The sequence below is a fragment of the Aplysia californica genome, unplaced genomic scaffold (genome assembly GCF_000002075.1).
Source record: "Aplysia californica isolate F4 #8 unplaced genomic scaffold, AplCal3.0 scaffold00263, whole genome shotgun sequence".
Classification (NCBI taxonomy): domain Eukaryota; kingdom Metazoa; phylum Mollusca; class Gastropoda; order Aplysiida; family Aplysiidae; genus Aplysia; species Aplysia californica.
This window is the reverse complement of record NW_004797533.1, coordinates 461,113-470,017: the sequence shown is the minus strand read 5'-3', so window position 1 is coordinate 470,017 and position 8,905 is coordinate 461,113. Positions and strand designations below refer to the sequence as shown.

The 8,905-nt window shown below is 38.4% G+C and overlaps 1 protein-coding gene across 5 annotated transcripts in view; it reads left to right on the top strand.

Moving 5' to 3' along the window:
* Window positions 1–528: 528 nt before the first annotated feature.
* GPB5 (glycoprotein hormone beta subunit) overlaps window positions 529–8,905 on the top strand; it is a 139,807-nt gene continuing 131,430 nt past the window's right edge. Inside the window, exons 1-2 of one of the 5 annotated variants that reach the window (XM_013083929.2) lie at window positions 529–873; window positions 1,562–1,825. The gene's annotated coding sequence lies outside the window, so the exon portion shown is untranslated. Of the gene's footprint in view, window positions 874–1,444; window positions 1,826–8,905 lie in introns of all 5 variants that reach the window. The other 4 variants (XM_013083930.2, XM_013083932.2, XM_013083931.2 and 1 more) reach the window with 4 other exon arrangements.

Below are 8,905 nucleotides of genomic sequence, written 5' to 3'. Positions count from 1 at the left end.
GAAGACACGGTTGCCAAGAATAAGAAGAAGAAGGAGAAAAGGAGGAGGAGGACGAGGAACGGAAGGAAAAGGGGAATTCAGGGGGAGGATGTTAAGGTAGGGAGGTAAAAAAGTAGTTAAAAGCGATCTGACGCAGCAAAAACAACAGTAGCAGCAGCCGCAAAGACGACAATTGCATCACCAACAACAATTACAACAGTGACGATGACAACAACAACAACAACAATAAAAACAACAACAACAACAACAACAATAACAACAACAATAACAACAACAACAATAATAATACAAGTAGCATCTCCAGGAAGATAGCAAAAATTCTATCAGAAGACCACAGCAGCAGCAGCACTCAAAAGTATGACAACTTCCATGGCACTAATTCTGCAACCAGGTTCAAAAGACGACACTGCTGCTGGCATATCTTTGTATCGATCGTATTCTCCCTCCGCTCCACGCAAAACGAGGCAGTGGCGACGACAGATTTTAGCCAATGAGATCGAAGCTGGTGCTTTCGCGCGACTTCTGCAATGGCGGATCACCTAGTCCACTCGGTGCGTCTGCTGGCGGTGGAGTAGTCTGCTCTTGTTGTGATCCCATTCTTTTTCTCCGGGACTGTTTGTAGATTAGAAAAGCGGGGGAACTATTTTTTTTTTCAATTGGAAAGCCTGAAGTGCGTAGATCTATGACAATATATTATATTTCTTTCTTCATTTCTGTTTTAATTCCACGTCGTTTATTCTTGTGGAATAAGTAAATACAAAAAGTAAGAAACTCAACGAAACACCTTCTTGAAACAGAAATCGCAGCTGTATTCATATTCCAGGCTTTTATTTGTGCTGCACACAGGGACAACAAACGCATTGAAAGTCAAAGGTAAAGTCTTCTAGAGGAACTAATTTTGCGGTGTTTGTGTGTATGTGTCTGTGTGAGGGTGTTTTAAATCTTACATACTCTTACTGTTACTGAATTAATATAATTTCAAGTAAACGAAAAGTTTTGTTAATAATTTTAACTGTCCGTTCAAAGACAAACATTAAAACTATCCGATTATTTTGAACTGAACCTCGAGTTCTTGCCTTAGTCTTTTTATAAAGTTGCATTACAAATATATAAAACGTAAATTTGCTGGTTTTATTTCTCAAAAGTGAACCATCACCACTTTATTTCAACTCCTAAGCTCACTTAACGAGACCTTATGAGGATGTAGCGTTTGAAAAGTGTTTGAAGAATGTATTCCTTTGACAAATATGTGTTTGTATGAAAGGGATTAGATCCATTTCTCATATACTATTTAAATATTAAATGTCAAAGTGGATTCATTGTAGTATGACAAATTTAACGTGACTCTGACCTTTAGACACATGTCCACAAGCACACTGAAGAAAGAAAAGACACCACAATCACATACAATTTGACACCGATATATCCATCTACTAAAACAAAGGTATTTGTTGAAATATATAAACAATACAATAAAAAAAACGAACAATTTAAAGCCAAGAAAATATATAATATTCCCAGAGTGACTCATTCTCATTTCTCTAATTAAATAATTGTACAGACAGTAGAAAAAGGAAACTTACATTTGCCAGCTGTGGGGAAGATCTACTCTCGCCTCATTCGTGTGAAGAATTCCCGAACGGACCTTACATATTATACAGCTCTGATAGAATTGAGTGACCCTTACTGCTGCCTGGCTTACGACACAAACCGCTTTTGCTGCTGAGGTGGTGTAAAGTTAGCATGTGTAGCACTCTGACGCTGGAACTCATGTTCGAGTCTACTCCTTCCAAGACCTCCTTAGTCAGCTGTCAGTAAGCTCAGAGTAAGTAGATGTTTTCCACTCTTTTGGTGTTGTTATAGCTCATTCCTCATTATTATCATTATTCTCATTATTATATTATTATTTTTTTAAAATTTTTTTTAATTTTTTAAAAATTATTATTATTATTATTATTATTATTATTATTATTATTATTATTATTATTATTATCATTATTATTGCTATCATCAGTATCATCATCATCATCATCATCATCATCATCATCATCATCATCATCATCATCATCATCATCATCATCGTAAGCAGCAGAGAGTAAAAAAAAGGTTGAGACTTGTAGAACTTCCAAAAATATTTTATATACGTTCTACGTTTCGCCCCCGATCATCATCATCATCATCATCATCATCATCATCATCATCATCATCATCATCATCACCATCATCATCATCATCACCATCATCATAATTATTACACCGTCGAATGTTGTGAAATGGTTAGGTTCTTTGCCGATACATCAGAAGATGTAAGCTCAATTCTCGTATTGAGGAGCTGTTTTGTCCATCGTATCTCTGTCAGTGTACAGGAATGTGGCACTCCGCTCAATCTGGGCAACTGGCCTCCTAAATGATCACAATTCGCTACCCCAGAATTACAAGGTTCTATCTGACATTGTTGGCCGTTTTGAGTTACTTAGACCATGAGGTCAGAAACCAAATGTTCTATCTACTTTGTCAAAATCGTAAGGTTTAATCTAAGTTGTAATCAAGATATTCAAAGAATCGCATTTAACCCATTGCGCCCGAGCTACGAGTATATTATTCGTAGCTGCCGCGCGCTTTCTTTCATTGAGCTACGACAATTATAATAGTCGTATCAAAATACCAGCCCACAGAATCGAGTCCGAACCACTTATCCAGGTTTCTATTGAAAATAATAGATCGCTTCATTATAGCTTGTACAAACTTTTGCTAGCTTGTTTTGATCCAGTTTTTCGCCAAGTACGGGTTAGTTATGTTGTTTTGTCACCGCAAATCATGGCAAGAAAGCGAGGACTGAAATCTTCATGGACCAGAAGAAAAAAAAAACAGCCACAAAAAAACAACAGTGCCATGGCTATTTTTGTGCTTGTTAAAATACGTGAACCATGTTTAGTTTTGTTTTAGGCATATGCGCAAAGAAAGTGAAAGTAGACGTAAATCTAGAAAAACAAGGTGATCAGATTGATTTTAGTTCTTTGAAAACTTCGAGGAAAAGGTAGATCTAGACCATAGTTTAAGTTGCTCTGGGTAAATCGAGTGTCGATTAGTCGAAGTCGGACGAAGAACATAATATTATTTTCTCTGCTCTTTCCTTCATCTTTCTCTCTAATAATATTAAAAGAACATTTTAAATACAATGTATGCGAAGTTTCAAATTGATATCTTTGATAGTTTTGGTACAATGCGTGTCTACGTTAAGTGTGTCGAGTTCACACCGATCCCATCCCCCCCCCCCCCCCCTTCCAGCTCGCGGCAAGCCAGTTGGACACCAGTTCACTACCGCGGCAACGTAGGGTGTTGACATGATGGGAAACTCAAAATCTTTGACGTCACATTTATCCAAACTAGGTACGGAGCAAATAGAACTTTGTAATTCTGAGTTAACGAATTGTCTGGGAACGAGGCATGGGACATTTCCAATAAATCGTATTACTATAATCATAACTTAGCCAATACTATGATATTTGCCGTCTACACGACATGGCGTAATATACCCTGCTGACTGCAGTGTCAGAAGTAGAAATTATCGCGACTGGTGACGTTGATTTAGCAAACTGTGCCACGTGTCTGAGTTATTATTACACAGGGAAGGGGATGGGGGGGGGGGGGGGGCTAGAGAAATGAAAGGTCGGCCACCTTGCATCAGTCAACGATGATGTTTTTTATATTGTAGGTAGTCGTAAGCTGAGAGTGACATAGCTTCACTAATAGGACGAGGTTTTTTTGTGCGTGTTTTCCATGATTTCAGCCCAATTTTAACAAATTAATTCTGGTGTCTGTCGTGTTCTACATAGACTCTTCGTTACTTCACGTGTAACAAGCTACACCGAAATGCCAACCTCCTATATAAAATGTATTTTGTCAATATGAGTGAACATTATTCACAATAATTCATTCTGGGCCAATCTGCAAGAATTGGGAAGGTGTCCTCGTCAGGACATTTTGACTTTTTGCTACCATCCAATAGCATGGACTCTTCTGGGGTTTGCTGTACTTAATGAAAATACGTATGTATGTCAGAAATAAATAATTATCTAAAATACCTTATTTCAGTAAAGAACTAAAAGAAAATAGACACTAATATTGTGGAACCTAAAGTACAAATTACTCAAACTCAGCCATCTTTTGGATTCTAGATCAGAACAGAACCAAGCTTGCCTAAACATTCCCAATTCACGAAAAAAGCATCACATAACATCGTTTCTAAAGCGAGGCAGACAGAAAACATGTTTTTTTAAAAAAAATCTGAAGAACTAAGAAAAGAACAAATCTTTATTCAAGTGAGATTGTAAGGTAAAATTTAATGGCAGTCTCCAGCAGTGAAGCTCATAGATCATGGACAATAAAAATGTCATACATGGACATCGTCTGCTTGCTCTCCGCAGTTGAACTCTCTTGGAAGTCTGTGGAGCTAAACCAAGCACTTTCTCCATGTTTGTTAGGCCTTACGTGTATTATTTGCTATACACGACCAATTTTTACAATATGTCTGAGGTGTAATGGTTAGCTGCCTCTTTGTCGTTTTGCTCAGAAGACACGACTTCGAATTCCACTTGGAGAAGGCATTTTATCGAATGATCTTATGCAGTTGCGAGCGCCGTAAAACCTCTACTAAAACAAAATATTGTGCTGTCTTTATACTCTATAGCAGAAATCCTGATGATAAGCTTCTCTTACTAAAGTTTTTAAAAGTATATTTCCAAATTCCAGATTTTACCATAATACTAAAATGCCTTTTCTAAACGAGATACACATAGTGACGTGTACACTGTATTGCAGTGCCTTTTTCAACACAATTTGAATGTCAACTTCCATTTTCATTCAAACCTAGCCATGTAAGAGAACAGGCTTGAAACTTTCTAACTGTAACCATATTCCAAAACCGAAATGCTCATTTTCATCGCAGTCTTGAACTAAACAAACTGAGTTAAAGAAGTGAGAAATTCCTCGCACTCCCTGGTCAAAACTATGACCAAACACCCACCCCTCCCAACCTGCGCCCCTAGCCTCCATAATCCAGACACACACCTCGTTTTTGTGGCGTGGATTCACGTAATGTGGTCTTTAGTCTGTCATGGGTCTACTTATAACTTTTCCCCAGTGAACTAACTATATGGTGTTGCATAAACAGGCCAGGTAGCCGGGCGTTGTGCCATTACTGCCAGTCAATGAAAGAAGAGGTCAGTGAACTCAGGAATGTCTTCACCCCTTTTGTTGGCCAACAGAATACGTGCCGTAATTGTTGCACATTTTACATTGAGTTCAGTTGCTATCTTGAAGGACTGTAATGCAAGTCTTGAATCGTCAAAATGATTTTAATTGAGTGATTTGAATAGCTTATGTGGCGCTTCGACCCTTTTCTGAACGTTCGAGCTCGAGCTCTTGAATCATTTGTAAACTGGAACGAAGCAGAAATTTAAAGTAGTTCCATGGCCAGATTTGTGTTGTTGTCCTTTAAAGGAGAAGGAATATTAATCAGTTGTTAAAGAACTCTTAACTTGTTCAGTAGGAGTGTGAACGTCGAGGAAAGTAAGCACAACTGAAAACGGTCTCCCTTTTCTTCCTTTCCTGTACTTACGTTGCAAAGAAAACTTCGAGGTTGCTCGCCGTTAGCTCTGTTTGGTTTCAGCTTTGTTGTACTAATGATCTATCGTGTTTCAAGTACCCATTTTAATTAATGATGTTCTTGTTGTTGCAATTTTCCATAAGATCTCAATTGTGGGATTTTAGAGAGTTTTTAAGGCTTAGGCCTTCTGGGGATGAATGTTAAATGTTGAGTCTCCGGCTGCTTTGAATACCATACAATGTCGAAAGTGGTTAGCCCATACCTTACTGACGTCATCATTTACGCCTCAGGGTTCAGTCAACGTTGAAAATAAACTTTATCCCTCCCTTCTGAATTTGACATAATAGCCTAACTGGGGTCAATACTCTCAGAAGGGTCCAATTTGGCTCATCGTGTGTGAAAAGGACGCTTTCACCCTATTACAGAATTGGGAAAGCATGAGAGGCTCAAATTGATTTTTACTCTGCGATATTGTTCTTCTTCTTCTTCCTCGTTCTCGAACCCTGCGATATTGTACTAGTTCCGGTTTGTCTGTGGCTACACGTCATCGGTTGCACGACGCATCGTGCTAGTGACGCCTGCTCCATCTTTTGATGGCCAACAACAACGGCAGTGTACCGATCAATACTCCTTGATGTCACACAAATTATAGCATTATAGCAGACCACAACTTTCCTCATAATACAAGCGACACTATAACATTCCAACAGCCTGTGCGCGCGCAACGCTCGAAATCCAAACATAACAGCGACGAAACCTTTGAGCTCTTTACGACCAACAGATTTAGAAGGAAGGGCAGATTATGGGGAGACGGCCGACAACATAATATGACGTGCAGTGGTTAGGCCTTTGGCTCGTACGTACAGAAAGCAAACGCCAGTTCACTTCCTGCATTGGGACGTTATTTTGTCGAGTATCCCCCATTGTCTTGTGGGAGGACCTTTCGAGCCGAAGCAGTCCTCCTCTAGTATGATCCAAGTTCTGTCCACGAGTTGTAGAGCATTTATGTCACGACGCAGTGGAATCAGGCACTCTTTAATTTTTGGGGCTTGTAGCGTTACTGATATAATTCTAAAGCTTGTTAAGTGTCTTGCTTTCAATTTTAAAATGCTTATCTATCTTGAATAGAAGTCGAGATATAATGGACTGGTGGAGGTGGGAGGTCACCTGGTAGCAGAGGTAAAATTAGCGAGTAGGTGGTCTCCCAAGTTTGGCGTCTTCCAAAGCTTGGGAGTCCTTGGAAACTGCAATGTTTTACGTCGTTGTGCCTTTTATTAACGTTTTTCAGTACAAATCCACAGATTATGTTTTAAAGAATTGGCCATTAAAGCTGTTAAGCCAAAAACATGTCCTAAAATAAACCGGTTTCTTCGATTTCATTGTCTTCACGAGCGCCTGATTTCACCACGATCCCTCACATTTCAGTAGCTTATAATCATACATTAATTCCTGTCAAAACTCAGGTTACTCCAGCTAGCATTAAAACATAGAGCACTGTAGAAATCGGAATGTATTATACGAAGTAAGGAAAAGGGTTACATACGTCAAGTAATCAAGCCAGAATCTGTCCAAACCGATGGAAACTACTGTCCACTTCCTGTTTGTGTAGGCCTTTTTTTCTCATGGGGTTTAACTTTTTTTTACGGTTTCAGCTTACCTGTCATCATTTCTGTAGTTCTGTGCCTATTTTTCTCTAATCCACACCGTTATTTTGAAGGGTAAATCAGGATTTTCCAGGAACTGCCAGTTGCAAAATAATGCGAAATGGATGAGCTCATGATTTTTGGTTTTTCCATCTTACTTATTTTAACCCCTAAACCCCTAAGTCTTTTTGTTTCGTTTAAGAAGCATCCTACTCAGCAAAGGCATCGATCGTCATCAGACATTGACCGATGAACTATTCTTATTATTGTTATTACTTACAAATTTCGTTAAACCCCCGGGTTAGCTGAGAAGAAATGTAATCTTTCAGAAACGAAAATCCAAACAACTTAAAAGACGATTCGAAATATCTTTTTTGCTATTTTGAAAGAAGAAGAGTAAATAATTATAAATAGCATTTGTATAACGCATAGCCCCGCTCTGCAGCAAGCTCTATACGGTTTACGCTATATATTATCACCCCAGCAGACCATTATAAAGAACATTTATATTGGTTGTATGTCCCTTTTAATGACAGCTGAGTCAAAGTTGCAGTAAGTTTTGAACCAACTCTTGACCAAATGCACTTTACCAGCAGGTGTTAACGTGCAAAATTAAGGGGCTTTTTTTTCTTGGTTTTTGTTTTGTTTTGTTTTTCTTCGAAGGCTGAAGAAAAAATGAAGCTTGTAGGAGTTGGTTGGAATTAATGGTTAAAGTGCAAGAATTGTAGCCATATAACACATGAAAACGTCGCTGATGACCTGAACTGCAAAGGGTTAAGAAGCGTCTTTATTGATCAAACGGCATCGAGAATACCCATTAAAGCCTCGGTCACGCGCTTCTCTTTCTACACAATGTAATTTTGGGTAAATCACAAAACGAAAAAATGTTATAGCTTTGGGAACGACAGTGGCGAGACAATATTGACATGTCCGCTGTCTCATTGCTGAATTCAAACGAAGCCGTTACTTCCGTTTAAACTGTAAAAATACAGAACAAAAAAAAAATCAACAACAGTAAAAGCAAAATATTACATGTGAGCAAAGACTAACCAAACCAAAACAACTAAATGTGGGTTTTCTCCGTAGTAAGATGTAGAAAAGCAGACTGATGTGCCTATAGTTTATTTTTGTTGACTTGACATCCATTGTCGAGGGGTTTTCGAAAAAGCATTGTGAAGAGTGATGTTTTGAACGCACTTAAAGAGGTTCTCGATCATGACTGACATTAAATGTAAATTGGAGTTTTTCGATAACATTGACAGGTTAATTCTAAAACATGATATATTTTCCTGCTTACTTACTGAATGACATTTGTGAGGCAGCGTGGTGGAATCAGGCTCTCGTCAATTTTTGGGCATGTAGAGTTATTGGTATCATCTTAAAGCTTTTTCACTTGTCTTTATTTGGATGAAAAAAAGTATCCATTTATCTTGAACACAAGTCGAGATATTTAAGAAAGAAGGAGGTGGGGGTCACCTGTTTTCAGAGGTAAAATTAGTGAGAAAATGGCCGCCAAAGGTTAGTTATTTCCTTAGCTTAAGAGTCCGTGGTAACTGAAAATTTACATTTTCTGTGCCTTTATTCAAAATTTTTCTGAAAAATCCGCACAGAAATGAATTCTGTAATGGGCATGAAAGGTGCTGAGCCAAAAAAC